The following is a 23,882-nucleotide window of genomic DNA, read 5'->3' on the forward strand; positions in this document are numbered from 1 at the left end:
TTTTGCACTTCTGGAACACATTATAAAAATAAGGGATTCTATCAAACCCTAGGAAACAAGACGTTCGTGAGGGTTGGTGCGTGTACTAGAGAGACGGGCCTATGAAAGACCAAAGAAGCCCAAAGAGAAAGAGAAAAATATGTTGAGGTGCAAACGGAATAAGTAACATCGAATGCAGTACAATCATCCTGACAATTTTTCTCAAGATGAAAATCCTGAGAATCATGAGCATCCCTTTTTAACATTATCATAAAAAAATGCAATCATGAACATGTTAGGGCGTAATAAGATGAGCATGTTGCTCATCATTATTCACTTCTTATTTTTCCTTTTTATCGATATTTAGCAAACTACCTGGTTTAATGGAAGAAGCATTATCAAGAGAAGACTTAAAAGTACCTGGGTTAACAGCATTCCATGTTTTCTTGATATTGCGTATTAGTTTGTTTATATGAATCTTCAGATCAGAGACTCGATTGTTGACATGTAAGAAGTCTGAATTGGAAGTCTTGGATTCACAGTCCTTTTTGAGAGAATTAGAGGAACCTGACCTTTTCTTCCTTCTGTTCCTTTTTCTCTTTTCAGACTGATTTAACAGATCCGTTAGACTTTTTCCATTCTTTTTTCTTCCTTTGTAGAAATCCTTCGAAGGAACATGGAAAGAATCAACTTTATCACACTTCATCCCTTGATAGCGAAAATCCTTGATTCTGTCAATCTGTGATACATGTTTAACAACTTCTTTAGACATCCATGTAAGAATGTTACGAAGTTTTTCATTCCTTTTCCGAAGAAGACACCTTTGCTCAGAGTGTCCTTTGTTCCCGCAGAAATAGCAGTGAAAGGATTTATATTCAGTGGCTCTCTTACTAGGAGACTTTGTTGGAGTAGAATCCTTGTTCTTGCAAGATGACACAGGTCTTTCACATGAAGAATTATTAACGTCTCTAACAAAGTTGATCTTACCTGTGCTTGGAATGTCTATACCTTTATATCCCAAACCACGTGTATCACGATGTTCTTTACATGCTCCAACCATAGATGATATCTTTGTAGAGCTAGTGTTGAATCTCTTCAGATTTTCCTCCAGAGATTTTACCTTCTCAAACGCAGCCGCAAGTTCAGTTTTCAAGGATTTTTCTTTGGTAAGAAACTGATGTTCTTTGTTCTTGAACCATTTACGCTGAGATTCATATCTTGCTTCAGTTTTGTCAAGCCTTTCTTTTAACACACCGAGGTTACGAAGGAGATTATCGCATTCAGTTTTTTTTTGAGCGAACCTCTTCTTCATGATCTTTAACGGTAGATTGTAATAGTTTGTATCCACCATCAGAACTCTTGAAGAGTTTTCTCAATTTATGTTTTCTTGATAGATAGGACCCATGAATTTTCTCAGGGAAGCAGTTGTCTTTGTTTCTTTTAATTCACGATTAAAAAACATGATGTAGTAAGAAACTTCCTCATCAATGCTTTGTTCTTATTTTGAATCATTGTCATCTGAAAGATCATCCAACTGTTTATCAAGAGATTTTTTCCAGTGGATTGCAGATTCGGCAGAAGGAGACGAGGAGGAGTTTTTCTCAAAGGTTTCAGATATCTGAAGGTTATCTGAATAACCCTAAACTGATGTTGCGTTATCATAGATAGTACTCTTGTCCATAGAGTAAGATCACTACAAACACACACTGATGAGGTCTTAATCGTGTTTTCCTGCTCTGATACCAATTGAAAAAGCGGGGGTCTAACAACACCACCCAATATTTCGCTTAGCAATCTGTATGGACTAACTCCGAAATACTTTGCTAGAGAATCAACTAGACAGTCAGACTTAATCTAGATAAAAGTATCTCAAGGAGTTAATATCTCTCTCTTGATTTGATTTTTTTCAAGCTAACAACAATAGCGAGTCTTTAGCAAATACAAGGAATACTTGGACGGTACCAAAGACCAATGTCCAAGGATCAATCAATATCAATCAACAACCGAAGGTTGGATTTCCAATTGATGATCACGAACGCACAACCTGTATTATTTCAATTATATAAAATATAATGTGGAAAAGAAATAATACAGACACCAGAAATTTTGTTAACGAGGAAATCGCAAATGCAGAAAAACCCCGGGACCTAGTCCAGATTGAATACACGCTGTATTAAGCCGCTACAGACACTAGCCTACTGCAAACTAACTTCGGACTGGACTATAGTTGGACCCCAATCAGTCTCCCACAGATCCAAGGTATAGTTGAACTCCTACGTTTCTGATCCCAGCAGGATACTACGAACTTGATTCCCTTAGCTGATCTCACCCACAACCAAGAGTTGTTGTAACCCAAAATCACAGACTTGATAATAAACAGATCTGTCTCACATAGAAAAGTCTATAAAAGGATAAATCAGACTCCCACAGATAAACCCTAGGTTTTATTCCGTCTTAAGATATAAAATCAAGGTGAACAGGAACCAATTGATAATGCGTTCTTATATTCCCGAAGAACAACTTAGATTAATCAATCACCTCTCTACAATCCTTCCTGACTACACAAGCGGATTGTCGAGGAATCACAAACAGTGAGACGAAGATGTTTGTGACTCCTTTATCTTGCCTATCGGAGAAATCTCACGATCTCAAGCCAATCAATCGATTGTACTCGTACGATAGAAGATGCAAGATCAGATCACACAACTACGATAAAGTAGTATCGGTCTGGCTTCCCAATCCCAATGAAGTCTTTAAGTCGTTAACCTGATTTTAGAGAAGAAAATCAAAGGTTAATGGAGATAAACTCTAGCGGGCGCACTAGTAGCACACAGACGTGTGGGGATTAGTTTTGCACAATACTAGATGTCTCCTTTATATAGCCTTCAAATCTGGGTTTTGCCTTAGTTACAAAGAAATCCTTATTCACCGTTAGATGAAAACCTGATTTATATTCAATCTAATATTTCTCAACCGTTAGATCAAAAACTTAGCTTGTCACACACACTTGGGTAGACGTTTACTAGGTTCGTGAAAACCATGCCCAAACGTGTACGTGTATGTTGGTTCAACATAGTAACCCAAAAGGTTAACCATATGAACATTTCATATTAACCTTGTTCTTCTTCACCATAACTAGTTCAATTGACTCAAATGAACTAGTTAAAGAGTTGTTCAATTGCGATGAGATCTTGTGTAACTACACAAGACACAATTGAAACAAAGATGATTCGATTCGATTGAATCGGCTCATTAACATTATAGACACGGTTTGCATAAAGCATTCCTTAGTAATTTAATGTTTCATGTTCAGAGCACATCTTTAGATCATAACCTCTTAAGTTCACAAACAAGTTCGCGGGCTTAAGTTAATCGGTTGAGTTTTCCAAACTCAGCAGAAATTCTTGGTCGAGAACTTCCGACAGTTCACATAGGTTCGCGGACTTGGCAAGCCAATTCCACAATCCTCCCGATTTATCTTGATCAACAAAGTTCGAAAACTTCGGTTCAAAGAATACATGGTTATGTAATCTAAACTCTCATTTCAATCATTGAGACATTCACAGAGGACGCTATGTAGCCGTTATTCACATACCGATTCACGTCAGAGCAATTCTCAAAGTGATTGAAACTTTTCATGACTTTCGTCAATAGGTGAAGATAAACTTGATCAAAGCGAAACGCTTTACCAACACACGATTTCGAGATAAAAGATAAGCAATGAATGCTCAACTCGAAATATCAAATGTGTATGATCTAGTCTATATAGCATACGACTTTTGTCTCATAGATCTTCGTCGTTGTATGATGAATCGCTATGAAGTCCTTGAGCTCAACTACACTTTTCTATCCTTGTTCGAGACTTAGCTATGTAGGCTAGAAATCAAGACTTATAGTTTTGCTCACTAACATTGACAAACATGCTTGAAATAGCAACGTATGCGAGATTGACCGAGCTATGCTCTAACAAATCAATTAGATAGTCCAGCCTTTGGTTGTTGATATAAATTGATTGACACTTGAACATTGGTCTTTGGTACCGTTCCATTTATTTCTCTTATTCAAACAGGCTCGCAAATTCCTATTTGATGATTACATATTGAGTTGAGAAATTGAGATATAAACTCTTTGATATACTTTTCTCTAGATTGAGTATGACTGTCTAGTTGATTCTCTTAAAAGTATATTGGAGTTTTTCTATTCAGATTGCCGAACGAAATATTGGGTGTGGTTGTTAGACCCCCGCTTTTTCACATTTATTTTCAATTTTGAGTCAGATCTGACTCGACCTCTGACTCGGACCTTACCCCTTATTCGGACCCGTTTGAGTCAAGTAAAAAAACACCCCTGAATCATGGGACCAAACCACTCACTCATATATTTTTAAGTCAGTTGATTCAAATCTGACTCAAAATAAACATATTGGGTCAGATCTGACTCAAGTAAGGTGATTTCAGTTAAATCCAGACGACTCAGATCCAGATGAATCAGGAGTAAACAAATATGGTATTACTGTTGGTATCAGTTGGATATGTAAAACATTATCATCATTTTTTATATTACAAATCAGTTGGATTATGGATGCAGACATAATGCCTGCAGTACAAAGGACTAATTGTTTATTTCTTTCATCACCCCAAACATGCCAATAATATAATTAGCATTGATGGAGCGTAAATGTAACTCATAATACTTCATATTTTCATTCCTTAGCAAATAGAAGAAATTCAAGAAGCAAAATTACAGCTCTTAGAGACACAAATGGAAAGTGGTATCAAACTAGAGAAGAACTAGTTGAACTTCTTACTAATGACTTCTCTGACATTGCCTCTACAACTGAGCCAAATATTCATAATTTTTCCTTTACCCATATTCATGCAACTATATCTCTTTCAGACAATGAAGATCTCATGAAAATGCTGACTAAAGAGGAATTTTATGATGTGGTTAAAAGATTAAAGAGTTGGAACTCTCTAGGCCCAGATGGATTCCCAACTGGTTTTTTTCAAACCCAATGGTCAACTGTTGGAAATGACATCACAGGTTTAGTGCAAAACTTCTTCTCAACAAAACAGATGCCTTCAATCCTGAACCAAACCTCTATCAGTTTAATTCCTAAAACAAAACATCCTACTACTCTCAATGACTATGGGCCTTTGTAACATCACATATAAAATTATCTCAAAATTATTGGTAAGTAGGATGAAGCCTCTCATGCATAAAATCACCTCTCCAACCCAAGCTGCCTATGTTCTTAAAAGACTCATAAATGATAACATCATCATAGCCCATGAGATAATTCATTCAATGAAGAAATCTAAGAAGAAATCATCTCAGATAACTCTAAAACTAGATATGTCTAGCGTTTGATCGCTCGGAATGGAGCTTTATAAACAAAATGCTTGAAAATCTTGGCTTTTCAGAGGATTGGAGGCTACTTATACAACAACGCATAAGTACAACTTCAATCTCCATCAGACTGAATGTTAGTTCTTGCGATGAATACATTCCAACAAGAGGACTAAAACGGGGGGGGGGGGGGGGGGGGGGGATCCTCTTTCCTCCTATCTTTTCATCGTTGCAATGGAATTCCTCACAAGAAATGTTAACAGAGCTGAGGAAAATTTATTAATACAAGGTATTCGAGTAGTTAAAAATGCTCCTTCAGTCAATCATCTGTTATTTGCAGATGATTGCTAGTTATTTTTTCAAGCAGACCAGAGGAATATTGATCAGATTCTCTATATTCTTGAAGAATTTGGTAACCTCTCCGGACAATCAATAAATTTTGCAAAGTCAGCAGCCTTCATCAAAGGTGATGTTTCTACTGAGGAAAAACTAAGCATTGTCCGTACATTAGGGGCTAAACAACTATCCTCATCAGACAATTACTTGGGTCTACCAATTTTACTAGTTAAAAATAAGGTTAAATCATTTCAACCCATCAATGAAGCTTTTGAAAATATACTTCAAGGTTGGAATTCTAAGATTATAAATCAAGCAGCCAAAACTACAATGGTAAAATCAGTCATAAACTACATCCCATCCTACTGCATGAGTAACTTCAAAATTCCAAAACACACAATCAATCAGCTGAATACCATTCAAAGAAGATTCTGGTGAGGTCACAAAGACAGTAAAGGATTAAACTTGATAGCAAGAAATCTTATTCTAAATGCGATGGAGGTCTAGGTTTTAGTGATCTGGAGCAATACAACGTGGCTTTGATTATTAAACTTCCATGGAGACTCTGTATTGAGTCTGACCAGCTTTGGGTAAAAGTCTTAAAACCAAAATACTCTCCTCACTGTGAGTTTCTTCATCTTCAAGAATAACATCGAAATTCTTCTTGGGTTTGGAAAGGAATAGAAGAAGGTCTTCAACATGTAAGAAAACACCACAGATGGAATGTTAAGTGTGGCACCAAAACTTTAGTCTGGTATGAAAAATGGGTTATATGATTAGATGAACCTCTTATTCCCAAAGATGATTTCACTGATCCAGTTAGAATTGAGTATGTCTGCGATCTAATGCTGCATAACCCAAGGAGATGGAATATTCCTTTAATACAAGCATTGTTCCCTCCTCATACAGCTACTCTGATAACTAATATATATCTGGGGAAACATGGTAGTGATACTCTGGATTGGGAACCAAACAAAACATGAATATTTTCAATTAAATCAGCTTGCAAGGTCTTAACAACAAACTCATACCAAGCTTATCAACAACAACGGGTAATCAAAAAAGAAAAACTGGAAACAACCGTGGAAGATTAAAACTCCACACAAAATAAAGCTCTTCATTTGGAAATGTATGAAAGACATTGTCCCAACAAGAGTGGAACTTAGCAGATACAAAAAGGATATTGATACCCTATGTCCTCACTGTCATGCTGAACAGGAAACTCTAGAACATCTAATTATCAACTGTGACTATACAAGATATGTATGTCTTCTCATGAATGTTAACACATATAACATTCAAAGGAATCGTACTACAATGACTTCTTGGATAAATAGTTGGTTTTCTCAAACTTCAGAAAATGATGAAGCCATTATCTTAATGATGACAACGTCCTGGTACATTTGGAAGAACATGTGTGAAAGAGTCTTTGGGCACAAAAGTCCTAATAATTTCACCACCGTAAGAAACATTAATAGTTTGGCTGCACAATCTTGTAAAACATCACTGACACTGACGAGTACAGTTTTACTGACAGGAGCCTGGAAAAAAATGGGTTACACCCCCAGTTAATTAAAGGCAACAATGTAAGTCAGGTCAGTCATGAATATGCAACAATGCATCTCACAACTTAGCTAATAAAGCTAGAACCGAAAGAGCATCTTTTTTTTTGTAATACCAATCCTGCTTATTTTGCTGATTTTATAAGGATGAGGAAGTTAGCCTGGTGTTATGTATTTCTAATTAAGTAATATATCTCTTTTCGGTTTCAAAAAAAAAATATACAAATCAGCTAGTCAAATTTCATCTCTTGGGTGTATGAAAACCTGACTGCACATAATTTTTTTCATCTCTTGGGTGTATGAAAACCTGACTGCACTTCATTTCTTTTACAAAATCATGTGATTCGATGGTTTAAAATTCATCATCCATGGGGACAGAGGCCCTTCGCACTCAGTATGTGAGTACACATTTCATCTTCCGCCACGTGTCCACAAAGACACACGTGGAGGACATGCGGCTGAGAGCATCAAGATATGATATCACACGTGGACAGCCAAGAGTCACTTTATCCTATCCCCAGAAAGATCTAAGATCTACGGCTGGGGATATTCCGACTGACGCAGACAAGACAGGGGCAGAGGACAGCTGTCTACCGCGGACAGACATCTCAACTACCCGCATTAAATACCCTCAAACAACATACGTGTCAGTCAGCCTGTGGAGGAAGCACAGATAGCACTGCATATTCAAACGGAACGCGCAGAGAGAGCCGAGAACACGAAGACTTCTGCGTAAGCGGCACAAGACACAAGAGGATAAGGTTATAACGGGCTTCAGAAGTGGACCCCACGTAACCACCCTATAAATACCCCTCTCTCCCAAGTGAAGGGGGGATCCGAGAATATTGAGAGGAGAATAGGAGAGAGACAGAGAGAGATAGAGAAAGTGTAAGTGAAATTCCTCCTGCTACGCAGGCCTATGTTAATCTCAAAGTCATTCGACTATTTCTGTAACCATCGTACATATAATGAAAAACCCAAACCCGCAGACAGAGATCTGAGTGTTGAATCATATAAGTTAATCGTTTCATTTATATTCATGCATTTATACTTTACATATTCGATTCTATATTCATGGTACATCATGTTCGTACGTTTTATACTTCATCCATTATTTATCTTATTATGCGAGCTAAGAACAATGATTGTAGTTGATGAGACGAGGAAGAGTTTTAGGACTCTGACTCAAGGATTCAACATAACTGATTCGCCCCCCTCAGGCGCAGCCTATTTACTATATTGTCATGAGTCTGCGTGCATTATTTGTAAACACTCAGATGACAATGATCTTTGTGTTCACAATCTGGCGCTAGAAACAGGGATCTTCATCCCGGTAAAAGATTTATCTTCTCCTGTGACTTGTTTCAGGCTTCGTTCTCTGAAAATAACGATGCATGGAACACTACGGTTTTTTCCGTGCATAATTTCAAAAACCAAAATTATGAACAGATCTACGTTTACCTAAGAAGATCTGATTTTCCATGCATTTTATAAGTTTTCACATCTATGAAGGTCAAAACTTCGAACAGATCTACGTTTATCCAAGTAGATCTGCGTTTTCATACATTTTCAAGATGTCACGTCTTTGATAATCAAAACTATGAACAGATCCATGTATATCTAAGTAGATCTGATTTTCCATGCATTTTCTAAGTTTTCACGTCTTTGATAATCAAAACTATGAACAGATCCATGTTTATCTAAGTAGATCTGATTTTCCATGCATTTTCTAAGTTTTCACGTCTTTGATAATCAAAACTATGAACAGATCCACGTTTATCTAAGTAGATCTGATTTTCCATGCATTTTCTAAGTTTTCACGTCTTTGATAATCAAAACTATGAACAGATCCACATTTATCTAAGTAGATCTGATTTTCCATGCGTTTTCTAAGTTTCACATCTTTGAAAATCAAAACTTCGAACAGATCTGCGGTCATCTAGATAGATGGGAGCCTTATGTATTTTCAAGATTTTACACCTTTGAGAACTCAAAACGCTAATAGATATCACGTGGGGCCCATTGTCTTCGTGATTTTTTCTCTCTCTTTCAGGAAAACATTAAAAGATGGAGAAAAGCAAAGATGTCGGGAAGGCAAAAGTTTCGTCAAAAGAGACGCCAAGGACAACCCCAGTTGTAACCAGGAGTAAGCAGAGAGGTGAAAAGCTAAAGGAAGCGGATAGGGTGCAGGATAATGCAGAAAGCACGCCCCCCATCAATGCCAACATCATCGCAGCAAACGCAGTAAATGCCGCGACAGCCAAAGCTGGAGCTTCAAGAGCTGGAGCTTCAAGAGATGGTGGATCCAAAGTTGGAGCTCCCAGAGTAGCCAACGCTAAACTACAGGAACATCAGAAAGTCGTATCAGAGTCAGGAATACAACAACCCCTCTATGGGATGCCCTTAACCAACGAACATAACATACCCTTTCCATCCAAACAACCGCTTCTAATAGCAGGTCAACCCGCACAACAACCGTCGGGGTCCCAAGGTACACGGTTAGACCCACCAGAACCAGTGATACAGATCGTGGATGAGGAACAAACCATAGCCGCTGATGAACAATTGCGGGCAGGAACACCAAATCAAGGGTCAAATCATTCCTCTCAGATGATGGCCGAGCTGATAGAATTAAGGAAGAACCAGAAGGCATACGCAGATGCTGTGGCGATATTAGCACAAGAGAACCAAGCGCTCAAGGAAATAATCATTCATAGCGCAGAGGTAGAAAACCAACGCGACGAAGCTAACTCCAAGGCCCTAGCACCTAATCAAGACAGAAGAATGGTGGTCGCAAACAACCCACTTTCATTGAATCTAAGAGGAGCAAGGAGCATCCAAAGATCAGACCCTAATTACAATCCTGAGAACTCGGACTACTATGACGGTACCACCCTCCTACGAGCGAAATCTACCATTCATGAAGAACACCAGGTCGCAATGGAAAATCTGCGTGCTGAGATGCTGGCAGAAATCAAGGAGCTAAAGACTAGGCAGGGAGGCGGAAGACTAGAACAAGTGATGAATGAAGCAAACACTACCCCGCTGACGCAACACTTGGCCAGAGCTTCCATACCGCAGAAGTGTTCGGTTCCCGCCTTCGATTGGTATGACGGGTCAACTGATCCTGCGGCTCATCTTCGATATTATAATCGAATGATGGCCCGTTGGGATAACGAAGACTCCATACTGTGCAGATACTTACCATCAAGTTTAAAAGGGTCCACGTTGTCATGGTTTGATAACTTTCCATCAAACTCCATCGACTCCTACGACCAACTCACAGAAAAATTTCTAGCAACATACATGTACAACAAGGTTGTTAATACAGGAATGGACAAGCTATTCTCGCTGGAGATGAAATACAAAGAGACCATCAGAGAATATACTGATAGATGGAATAAGATTTGCCAAGTTATTGGTAACGTAGACCCCGTGGTTAGTATCAACTGCTACAAATGGGGGATGGACAGGATGAGTCCTTTGTTTGTTGAGATCCACGGAACCATCCCAACCACCGAAGGAGATCTCCGGATAATCATAGAAAATCATGCCAGGTTAGAAGAAATTCAGCGTGAAAATCCCAGAGCTCATACTCAACGTCCCACACGCACAAATTCCGTGGATCAAGCCAGCGGGTCCAAAAGAGGAATCACAGAAGAGCGTCCCAACGAAGAAAGGAAAGAACGAAGGGATGATAGACGAATAGATGATCGAAAATTTGAAGATCAAGTCTATACCAAGCTGAATACCAGTTATTCACGCATCCTGAGAGAGATCAAGGGGAGAGAGAACCTCGATTGTCCATGGTCCAAGGGAAAGCAGCCTCCTAGATCAGAAAAATCCAAGGAATACTGTGAATACCACTGTTTCAACGGTCATCAAACAGAAAAGTGCAAAAATCTCAAGATAATGATTCAAAAACTAATCGACACAGGAGACCTGAAGCAATATATATATAGAAGATTGATAACGAAGATAAAACCAAGAGAGGTAAACAGGTTCAATTACTGGAAGGCAACCGCACCCTCAACGCGATTTCATGTTCAGAGATTCAAGGACCATCCCTAACCGCCCAGATTGGGAAGAGATTGAGAAAACAATTCGAAGATTATTGTGAGCTTTATAAGATCGATGGGAAAGAGGTAAACGAGCACAAACAATGGATGAACGCGCCCATGACTTTCGATGCAGACGATGTGGAAGAAGACATGGAAGACCATAATGATCCTCTAGTCCTCACACTCCCAATAGCAGGGTGCAATGTCAAGAAAATTCTCATCGACGGAGGAAGCTCGATCAACGTTCTGTTCTATGACACGTTCAAGCGTATGGAACTCAATGACGAGCAACTGCTGTCATCTTACTACACCATCTACGGATTCAACGGCGCATCTACAAACCCCTAGGGGACATTGTCTTGCAAGTAGACGCGGGGCCCATGAAAGTGGACACTCGATTCAGCGTCGTAGATGCACCTTCACCCTACAATGCCATCATCGGAAGAAGATGGGTTCACAAGCTCAAGGGAGTAGCTGCAACCTACCATCAATATCTCAGATTCCCAACACCTCTGGGAGTCATGGAAATTAAAGGAGACCAAGTAACTGCGCGGGAATGTCAGACCTTACAGAATCAGATCAATAATGAGCAGGAAGAGAAGCACCAGTCCCGAAGAGCCAAAAATAAGAAGATAACCATAGATGCATATCTGGAAGAAATCTCCGGAAAAAGCCTTCTGAACGTAAGCACCACGGGCAGCGCAGAAGCAAGCACCTCCGCGACAAAAGAAGACGGAGAGCCTACCAAATAGCAATTAAAGAATGTTCCTCTCTTGGGGGAACCAAAACCCACATTTACACCCGTCGAAGCAGCTAAAGAAGTCGACATAGGGACTGAGGGAAACCCGAAGATGATCAAAATAGGCACCTTGATGGATGAAGAAAGAGAAACCGCGCTAATCAAACTTCTAAAGGAATACGCGGACATTTTTGCTTGGAAATTGGGGGACATGCCGGGAATTGACCCAAATTTAGTTCATCACGAACTTCGAATAAAACCACCCCCCCCCTTTTAGGCAGAAGGTGCACAAAGTAGCTCCAGAATACCATCAAGCAGTTGAAGTGGAACTCCGCAAACTACTGGACGCAGGATTCATCAAAGAAGTTAAGTACCCAACATGGATCTCTAACATGGTCATCGTACCGAAGAAAAATGGCGGAGTAAGGATATGCATCGACTTCACCAACCTTAATAAGGATTGCCCAAAATATAGCTATCCACTGCCAAGCATTGACCAACTTGTCGAGGCAGTCGAAGGATACGAAGAAATGCCATTCATGGATGGATATTCTGGATACAACCAATTATTCCTAGCAGAAGAAGATCAGCAACATACAACATTCTATACACTGCACGACCTCTATTGCTACGTAAGAATGCCCTTTGGACTTCGAAACGCAGGGGCAACCTACCAAAGAATGGTGGATGCAATTTTCAAACAGTGGATTGGAAGTACACTGGAAGTATCTGTGGATGATATGCTCGTCAAAAGCAAGCTGCGCAAAGATCATCACCAAGACCTAAAAGATATTTTCCAAGCAATGAGGGAGCACAACATGAAGGTAAACCCAGAGAAGTGCACTTTTGGTGTAACTTCCGGAAAGTTCCTTGGATATTTGGTGACGAAGAGAGGAATTGAGGTCGATCCCACTAAAATTGAAGCCATCGTAAGAATGCCATCCCCAAAGAACTTAAAAGAGGTTCAGAAACTCAATGGTTCACTGGCTGCGCTGGGGAGGTTCATATCCAGGTCCTCGGATAGATGTAAGCACTTTTTTAACATTCTCAAAAAAGGAAGCAAATTCGAATGGACGGCAGAGTGCGAGGAAGCCTTTCAAAATATCAAAGAATACCTAGCTGAGATCCCTATACTACAAAAATAAGACCCCGATGAAGTGTTGGCACTATACATAGCAGCAACAGAAGATGCAGTCAGCGCAGTATTGGTTAAAACCAACACGAAGATAGAGCAGCCCATCTATTACATCAGCAAGACTCTGAACGCAGCAGAGAGGAACTACACGAAGATCGAGCATCTCATCTTGGCATTAGTATGGGCAACCCTGAAACTCAGAACTTACTTTTTGACTCACTACGTCCGTGTCCCATGCAAAGCTCCGCTAGAAGCAGTCCTTAAAAACGCAGGGAAAGTAGGCAGAATCGTAAAATGGAATACTCACCTAGATCAATTCAATATCATCCATGAGCTACAGCACTCTCACAAGTCACAAGTATTAGCAGATTTCCTAGCAGACTTACCGTTGGATAACTACGAAGAAGTCATCATCGAAGGATGGAAGGAAGCAGGACTACCAGAAATGGACGAAGGTAAAGACCCTATAGACATCTTGGAACCAAAAAATCCTAGGCAATGGGAAGTCTTCGTAGATGGATCGAAAAATAAAGAAGGGGCGGGGATAGGCATCGTAATCACCACCCCAACAGGAGACGGGATCATAGATGCTTTCAGGTTAGAATTCAAGGGGCATACCAACAACATAGTTGAATATGAAGCAGTGGTGCATGCCCTTCAGTTGATAATAGAAATGGATATAACTGACGTGCATCTGACAAGCGATTCGCAGCTGGTCATCCGACAAATAGGGTTGCAATATAATGTTTATGACAGAACATTGTCAGCATACATGGAATTGGTGCAAACACTGGCATCACAAATTCCAAACATCAAATTCCGACACCTGGAAAGGAAGGAGCTCAGGCACGCGGACGCTCTGGCCTACATATCATCGATGCTCAGAAACGAGGACGTCAAAGCAATCAAAGTAACCAGGATTTACGAGCCTTCAATTGATATTCAAGAATTCTGCGCTGCACAACAAGGGAACAACGCAAAAGAAGATATTGCATATGATGACGTGGGAGAATTCATCGCGGATGATTTCCAAGAAGACGACATCATGACTAAGGCAGACCAAGATGAAGACTTCAGCAAAGAAGAAGATTGGAGATATGAGATTCATCTTTTCCTAAAAGAAGGAATACTACCCTCGGATCTAAAGCAAGCCAGAAAAATACAGTCAAAGGAAGGAAGATATGATCTGAGAGAATAAATTTTGTACAAAAAATCTTTTCTCGGACCGTTATTACGCTTCCTATCCAGATCCGAAGGCCATTTGATTTTGAAAGACATACACCGCGGCGACGCAGGTAATCACAGCGGAATGAGATCCCTAGCAGATAAGGCGAAAACTCAAGGATATTACTGGCCAACAATGATACGAGACGCTGCAAGAATGTCACGAAGATGCGAAGAATGCCAGCGTTTCGCCAAAAAAATCCACGCACCCGCAACAATGTTGAACCCAGTAGACAACCCTTGGCCATTCTCAAAATGGGGCATAGACATCGTGGGTCCCCTAATCGAAGGATCAGGGAAGAGAAAATTTTTGATAGTGGCCATGGACTATTTCAGCAAATGGGTAGATGCTAAAGCCCTGGCAAGGATCCGAGATGCAGATGTCTTCACATTCATCTTTCAAAACATCATTTGCAGGTTTGGCATACCAGCTGAGATTGTATCTGATAATGGCAAGCATTCCAGGGAAAAAACATCGACTTACTCTTCGATACTTTCAAAATTCGAAAGAACAAGTCAACACCAATTTACCCTCAAAGCAATGGTCAGGCAGAAGCCACAAACAAAACCCTCGCACTCATCCCCAAAAAGCAGTTAGACGAATACAAGAAGCGTTGGTGCGAGCAACTACACAATGTTTTGTGGGCTTATAGGACAACTCGAAGATCAGCCACGGGAGAATCCCCATTCTTACTCACCTATGGAGCCGAAGCTATTATCCCAACAGAAATAATCATGCCAACTACGAAGACTGAAGCATGGGAGAAGAACCTCACAGCGGACATGATGTTGGAAAATTTGGATGATCTGGAAGAGAGGAGGGAGGCAGCACTACAAAAAATGGAAAAATATCAAAGGAAACTAGCAAGGGAGTACAATAAGAGGGTTAAGCTTAGAAATTTCGTAGAAGGGCAGTATGTGCTGAGGACCATTCCCCAATACCAACGAGAAAAGAAGTGGGGAAAATTAGCACCAACATGGGGGGACCCTTCTTCATACACGATCTTGCAGGAAATGGATCTTATTATCTACGCAACCTAAAAGGGGAGATCCTCAGACACCCATGGAATGCAAAATATCTCAAGCCATACTACCCGTAGAAAGCAACGCATACCTGCATCTGCGTGAAGAGCACCAGAAGAAGAAAACGATGCTTGCGATCGACATGTTTCTATCTCTGAGAGAGGAGTAGCAAACCTCAACCTATCAATCAAGCAAACTTTAGTCAAAAAATATTCAAAATACATGGAGCAACATAGTAACAAGACGACCGCGAGTAAATACAACACCTCACGAGAACCCTACACCTGTAAATATAGAGAATTGACCTCCGCGACAATACTTCATTCTCCTATTTTTTGCTATTTACTACCTCAGAGGTTCCATCAATGGAATTTTTCCAAATGTAACTCAACAAACTGAATAGACACTTTTTCACCCGTGGACGTAGACACTCTGCTGTCGAACCACGTAAATACTTGTGTTAATTATTGTCTTATTTTACTTGGGGAAAGTAGTCACCTACAATCTCTCGGGACTCCCCTATCAGCGTCTATAAGTGTAGGACCATGGGGAAGACATCCAGCAGAAAGAGATACCCAACCAATCTTATGGCAGCGGGTTGACGGAATGAATGTACATTTCAAACAACTCATATCCTAGAACGCTGCCCCGACCCCCACCGTCTGGGAATCCTTTGGCCCAATATTAGCCAGCGGGGTGACAAGTCTCAAGACGTTCACGAAGATACACATATCTTCGGGTTCGCACTCAAACACTTCGCTATCCTTAATTACATTCAGTTATATTCCAAATTAACCGTAACAATACTTAAAAAGGAAATCGGACAACACAGATAAAAATTAAAACGATGATCAATTAATTAAAAGTTGATTACAGGCTTGGCAATGATACGCGGGAACAAGAAAATACAAAAGGAATCTCACGAAGCCTTATAATCAACAAAGATCAACTTTCTACAATAATCTACTTGGATAGTTCAACCCACCAGCAGGTTTAGCATCTTCCCCTTCTGCGATGAAGGTACGCTCCCACCCGAGGAAGGCCCTGAAGAACCAGACAGGAGGCGGGGGTTTCTCACGGCGCGGATAGCCCTTGATAAGGCCATGCTCGGTCTTAAGATCATACTCGATGTTGTCCAGAATCTTGTTAGTCTCTTCCACTAGTTGACATCGAGCCTTGTACGTAATAACATATCATCATCTCAGCCTTCGACAACAACGAGGAAAGGCGACTCACTTCCTTCGAAGCGGCTTGGGAGCCTCGTCCCTTGCTGTAGCTAAACCTTTGTGATGATTAATCTGGCTTTCCTGATGCGCTAATTTAGATTGAGCCTTCGCAAGCTCTTCATTTGCAGTGCGAAGCTGTCCCTGGAGCTCTGCAAGAAAAGAAAAATGCAGATGGTTAGGTCCAGGAAATTACAGAATCACACTCGATAATAAGCATATACCGACTCTCGCCGAAGCTATTTCATATTCGTTAACAACAGCATCACGGGCTTCATCAAGAAAGTCATACTCATCTGACAACTTCTTATAATCCGCTTGAAGGGTTGAAAGAGCGTACTGACTCGCATCTAATTCTACCTGTTTCATTGAATCCAAATGACGAAGATGGTTGACTTCGTTGTTTAATTCCTCCAGACCATTGTTGAGCCGATACATATTTACTTCAAGATTCCTCTCAGACTCAGCTTGGCGTACCACATCGCCCTAGACGCAGCTAAAGCTTTGCTAAGAGCGCCAGCCTCAGCCCTAGCGTCATCTCTCTCCCTAGCAAGACGCTGAATGTAATCTCTAACATCAGAAGACTGAGAAGAACGAGCTTGACGCAATTCTTCTTCCAAGAGATTGATTTTAGCTTCTAAAGATGAGACATGTTCTCGGGATTCACGAAGATTATCACGCGTCCACAACAACGTTCCATTAAACAAACGACGATCATTGTTATATTTGTTCTGCATATCAAACATTTGGACTCGTCTGCCCCGCCACTCCTCTGCCAGAGCATTATGTTCATCGGCACGAGCATTCCACTTATCAGCCTCGCTCTTTATCTTCTCTACCAACTCTGCGATGCGAGATTTTTGACGTTGCCGCTCATTCCGAAGCCATACTAACTCGGGAACTCCACCCACTGAAGATAGGGTGGGGGAGGGAGACTCAGACAGAACACTAATTACAGTAAAGGACAACAGCAAGGAAGAGAAAACAGATAATCGAACCTGTAACATCCGAAGAATTCTTCTTAGCCTCTTCCAACTCACTACGAGCCATAGCAAGTTCCAAGCGAAGCTTCTCCTCCTCCTTGCCTTGTTGCTCCTTAGACTTGAGGAGATTCTTCAACTCACCTATCTCTCTATCCCTATCAGAGATAACAGCCTCAACCGCGGTAAGCTCCTCTTCCCGGAGACGAAGCTTAGCTTCCAACTTGAGGGATTTGGCCTTAAAAAAATGGTACAACATGTGGTTGCAATGCTCACTCCTCATCATCTGCGAATCAGAAATTAGAACACCCAGACTAAAATTTCTAAATATCGATACAAGGCGAAATGAATCGAGAACTCACTTCTAACATCCGCTGGTGATATCCATACTGATACCCATCAGCCAAAGGCCATCATGTCAGCAACAGTCGAGGAGCGTCGATCACTAGAGTATCCTCCAAGGCCCGAAGATTCTTATCCCACGCTTATGCGACCTGTTCCTCGGGAGACAATTGCATCATATTACGGGTATAGGCATCAGATTTCTTCTCACCCTCCACCACAGGATCTGGATTGGGTACGAACATCAAATTCTTCTTTTTGAAACCAAGCTAAGATGGCATCATCACCCTCAAGATCATGACTGAGGAAATCATCTCCAGAAGACCCAACCGAGGCCCCACCCATGTCTGTGAACTTAGCGCAGAGTTCGAGGCTACTCACTCACTCCCGCATCCAAATATGGAAGATCTCTAGCACGCTCCCCTCTGGAATATCCTAGAATTCACGACTCCCTTGCCCTTTCCATCCGCCTTGCCAAAGTTACCAAGCACATCCCAATCATCGTTTGGGGAAAGCAGGTGAACTCAGAAGCCAGGCCCAGGGCAGCGTTTATATCAAACCATCCCCCGCATAAATCCGGCCAAAGGAAAACTCCTGGGACGCAACGGGAATTTCACCACCAACACCCTTATCACCAAGAGAAATGTTATCATCACCACATATCGCTGCAACCCGCGGGACTATCTTCGGCACCAGCACACATGGACACTGCGGGATTAATTTCACCACCAATACCGCTGCCACCAGCGGTATATTCCCTTCAACAATTTTCATCATCATGACATGGAGGGGATGTATCCAGCGCTCCTCCCTATCGCATAATCCTTCATCCCCTCCAACTCAGTCACAGGACTGATAACTTCTTCATGAACCTCTGCCTCCTCGATTGTTGCGGTGGTGGACTGCTTGGGATTTATCTCCTCTTCTTCTCTGTCGTCTCCTAAAAAGACAAGCATATAAGAATAAAAATCCCTGGCTTTGAAAAGAATTAAAATTGCCTCAACTAAAGAATGACAAGGCATATGGAATCTTACCTTGACAACCGCAGTAGTCTTCTTCGTGAGTCACAGCAGCGGAACTTCTCTTCATCATCTCCATCAACAACATCGAGGGCATATTGGAAATTCATGCCCTCAAAATTCAAATGTCAAGGACGGAAATTCCCATAACGAGCAGGAGGAGCCTCAGGTATCTGGATATCTGCGGTAGGACGCCATCCTTGCGGACCTGGAACCCACCCCCAAGCCCAGGGACCAACAACCTCCATAACAGTCGCGTGCCACTCATAGTCATGATCACGCTTGATCCGCTCACGAGTAGGAAACACCAATTTGTTAGTAGACTTCTCTGTACCCGGGACGTACTTCACCTTAGCACCACTTACTTCACTTAGAAGACGGATCTCACCACGTGGAGCGGCAATATTAAGAAGACTCACACTCCACGGTTTACGATTCCTACTGTTAACATAGTCACCAAAAGACTTGTTAAAATTCTCAGGCGTATACCACTCCCTTTCTTCAGGTTTGGGAACATAAAGGGTCATCATTGTCTCTGCTTTGCTCCGAAGACAACACTCCCTCAGTGCACGAAGATAATTCCCATGAAGTTGGGAAATAGAGCGGCAGTGAGTGTTCTTCGAAGAGCCCTCTCGACCAGCCAGCACATCATAATAAAAGGAATCCCCAGACTTGTACAAAGGAAACATAAGACCCGCTTCAAAGGCCCCCACCATGGTCAGCAGATGAAATTCATCAAACTTATAAGTCGATATCATCTCATAAGTAATATCATCATCAGCAGCGTACAAACGAACATCGAATAGCTGAAGACCATGATTTTCCTTAAAAACCTCCAGATCAATATGTTTGAAGGTCACTTTCTTCTCCCCAACAGCGACGCTGCGTATTTTCTGAAAAATATCTTCCTCCTCCGCGGGATCAGGCGCAGAATCCTTCGAAGGATTTCTATCGGAAGCTTTTCTCTTAGGAGGAACCTTAGATGCCTCAGTCTTCGAAACCACTTGTTTCGAAGACCTCCCCTTGGGTTGAGACACTGGAGGGGGAGGTAGAGGATGTTGCTGAGACGCGGAAGGAGGCGCCACTAACCGAAGAGGCGGGACATCCCGCGTTTTCTTGGGATCATCACGCGGATTAACAAAGGGACGAGAAATAGCATACCGGGAACTAGGAGCCTCTTTTGGCCGGTCCCCTTTCTGCGTATTCCCTCTCTGCGACTTACCCTTATTAGAAGATGAGTACCTCTGATAAGAAGAAGACGAAACCCTATGAACCTGGGCATCACCTTGGGAAGACTTAGACGAACCTCCACCAGGCGGAGAAACATCAGGATCTCTACGCAGACTCGGCGGTGGAGTTTGATAAGAAACCCGCGGACGGTCAGTCATGTCTGCGTAATACACAAACAAGTTTCAGATTTCCGCGGAGACAAAACGAAAATCAAAAAACCCAATTTCATCCAGTTCTTCATAATCATGAACCAGATGGAAAATAAGAACAAACCCTAAATAAAAAGGGGAAATAACAAATAGGGGCAAGCATACACGAAGGAAGAAATCATTACTGTTTGTAATAACGAACAAGGGCAATCATACACACATCTATATATATGTTCTCCATCACAAACACATATAGAAATAGCAGAAAACGGATATATTTTTCATCAAAAGATAATCAAACACAGTAAAACCACTTACCTATAAATGAAAAATCAGGAAGAAAGCCTCGACGAACAACAGCAGCAGCAGCAGAAAGCTTCGAGGAACAACAACAACAACAGCAGAAAGCTTTGAGGAACAACAACAGCAGCATCAGAAAGCTTTGAGGAACAACAGTAGCAGCAGCAGCAATTAATAACAAGGATACAAAAGCAGAGAACAAAAAATAAAAGCTCTGAGGAAAGAGAAGGAATGAAATTTATGACTAGAGAATTTTCACATTCCTTCTCATATATATATGCAAAGAGAAATAAAATCGCCCCACTACCCAAGAAGAAGTTATTGCAAATAGTGGGGAACGTGCCCTAAAATCTAGGAAAATAATAAAGAGAAGATGAAGAGAGTAACACGTTTTTCCCCACTACCCAAGAAGAAGTTATTGCAAATAGTGGGGAATGTGCCCTAAAATCTAGGAAAATAATAAAGAGAAGATGAAGAGAGTAACACGTTTTTTCTTCCCACTTCGAATAAACGCCCAGTAGGAGGAAAAGGGGCAAATTGTAGGTACACATTTCATCTTCCGCCACGTGTCCACAAAGACACACGTGGAGGACATGCGGCTGAGAGCATCAAGATATGATATCACACATGGACAGCCAAGAGTCACTTTATCCTATCCCCAGAAAGATCTAAGATCTACGGCTGGAGATAGTTCGACTGACGCAGACAAGACAGGGGCAGAGGACAGCTGTCTACCGCGGACAGACATCTCAACTACCCGCATTAAATACCCTCAAACAACATACGTGTCAGTCAGCCTGTGGAGGAAGCACAGATAGCACTGCATATTCAAACGGAACGCGCAGAGAGAGCCGAGAACACGAAGACTTCTGCGTAAGCGGCACAAGACACAAGAGGATAAGGTTATAACGGGCTTCAGAAGTGGACCCCACGTAACCACCCTATAAATACCCCTCTCTCCCAAGTGAAGGGGGGATCCGAGAATATTGAGAGGAGAATAGGAGAGAGACAGAGAGAGATAGAGAAAGTGTAAGTGAAATTCCTCCTGCTACGCAGGCCTATGTTAATCTCAAAGTCATTCGACTATTTCTGTAACCATCGTACATATAATGAAAAACTCAAACCCGCAGACAGAGATCTGAGTGTTGAATCATATAAGTTAATCGTTTCATTTATATTCATGCATTTATACTTTACATATTCGATTCGATATTCATGGTACATCATGTTCGTACGTTTTTATACTTCATCCATTATTTATCTTATTATGCGAGCTAAGAACAATGATTGTAGTTGATGAGACGAGGAAGAGTTTTAGGACTCTGAGTCAAGGATTCAACATAACCGATTCGTCCCCCTCAGGCGCAGCCTATTTACTATATTGTCACGAGTCTGCGTGTATTATTTATGAACACTCAGATGACAATAATCTTTGTGTTCACACAGTAAATGGTGCATTGTCCATCCACTAGAATTTTGATTTCTACTAGAATCTTTCCGGCCAGACTACAGTGGGTATCTAATTAATCCACCAAATGTTCTCATCTAAGTGGTGTATTTAGACATGTATTTCGCCTGAAATAAGCATTCATAGTGGAGTTCACCAAGAGGATCAACTAATGTATTTTCAGCAACAAATGAAGCTAATAATAAAGAAGAGGAGTAGGTGAAGAATATGTGGACAAGTGACGCTCTCAAGTCTCAAATGTTGTCATGTGTGCACATTTTTATCTAGTTTTTAAATACTTGAAGTATAAATTATTTTTCCCACAAACAATCTTTAATATCTTTTAGCTTAACAATCTGAAATTTAACAAAACACCCAATTGGTAGAAATTTGAAATCCAAAAAGAAAATCCGCAGAACTCAACTGGATTTTATACCCACAGTCCACAGACAGTACCAAGTAAAAATCTTAAGAAACAGTACTCGTAAAACCATCTATAGTCATTGTTGGTGTAATAAGAAATTTATTTTACAAAATTAAAAAGAAATTAAAAAATGGGAAGAAAAAAAACCTTAATAGATAAAAACACATCAGAGAGAATTTTTTTTATGTACACTACTCAGAAATTGCTTTTCAGAAGTCAGTTTGGCAATAATTTTACAGAACGACTTCTAAAAACAGAAAAGTCAGCTTCTTATGAAACAAAACAATTCTGCTTCTGACTTCTACTTCTGGAGAAGCAGAAAACGAAAGCAGATTTGTACCCACACACGCTATGAAAATAAAGTGGCACTATATTTTAAATACTCAAACACTGCCATTGGAAATGCTTTGAAGAAAGAGAGAGAGAAGCAGAGGGGTTCATAGTTGGCATAATATGATAATAATACCTAGGTGAATAGACTGCTTATCTGATGGCAGTACAAGTGCAAGCTGGTAATCAGTACTGCCTCTCAGTTGATAGTACAAGACTAAGCAAGTATACCCTAAGTGTTTCGGTTATAAATAGGACTAAAATGAATTGAATTGATATCCACACACTTAAAACTCTCCGAATCCAAAGAACTTTCATTATATTCAAAGTTCCGTAAGCAAACTCAAATTATCAAAAATGGCTTGTGGTTGCACTTCTTGTGGCACTAACTGCAGTTGTGGGTAAGATCTATTTTTTCCTTCTTTTTCTAGCTAGTTTTACTAATAATTCCAAGAAATATACTTGATTTAATTGAAACTTGAAATGGTTTGCCATGTTTCCTTTATTGTTGCAGATGCAAGTCCGCTGCAAAAGAGTATGATCTCAAACACTTTCGATGATACTTTTTTAGACTATTCATTTTAGCTATAGTATTCTTTGATGACATGTATATATTCTGCTGGGAAATCAATTGACGTGATAATTTTCTTGCATGGATGCAGAAACCTCGAGGGAGGATGCAAGTGTGGAGACAACAACTGCACTTGTACCGATTGCAAGTGTTAATGCAGAAATGATGAAGAGGAGGGATTATTTACATGTCAACGAATATCCCTGATGAAATGATCATACTATGGTGTCGTTTGTGGGTGTCTTTGTTGTTAAAATAAAGTAGTCATGATTAGCAATGTTTGAGATTCAAGGGTTGTTACATATTATTCATGGCTACATAGTGTTTGTGTACATGTTGCTAATTCAGTTGTGTAAAAGTGGTGATGGGAGATGTTGTTTCAGTCCTGTGGTTTTCATAATACTATTACGAGCAAAAACCTGTTGTTTTACTCCTGTTATTAATTCAGTTGTGCGATGC

General features: G+C 40.8%; 1 long non-coding RNA gene across 1 annotated transcript; it reads left to right on the forward strand.

Moving 5' to 3' along the window:
- The first annotated feature begins 23,103 nt into the window (after positions 1–23,103).
- On the forward strand, positions 23,104–23,870 carry LOC113308026. Its single transcript, XR_003339446.1, has 3 exons — positions 23,104–23,253; positions 23,367–23,387; positions 23,515–23,870. It is a non-coding gene; the product is annotated as an uncharacterized LOC113308026 (long non-coding RNA).
- Positions 23,871–23,882: the final 12 nt, after the last annotated feature.

Source organism: Papaver somniferum, chromosome 9 (genome assembly GCF_003573695.1).
Source record: "Papaver somniferum cultivar HN1 chromosome 9, ASM357369v1, whole genome shotgun sequence".
NCBI classification, from domain to species: Eukaryota; Viridiplantae; Streptophyta; class Magnoliopsida; order Ranunculales; family Papaveraceae; genus Papaver; species Papaver somniferum.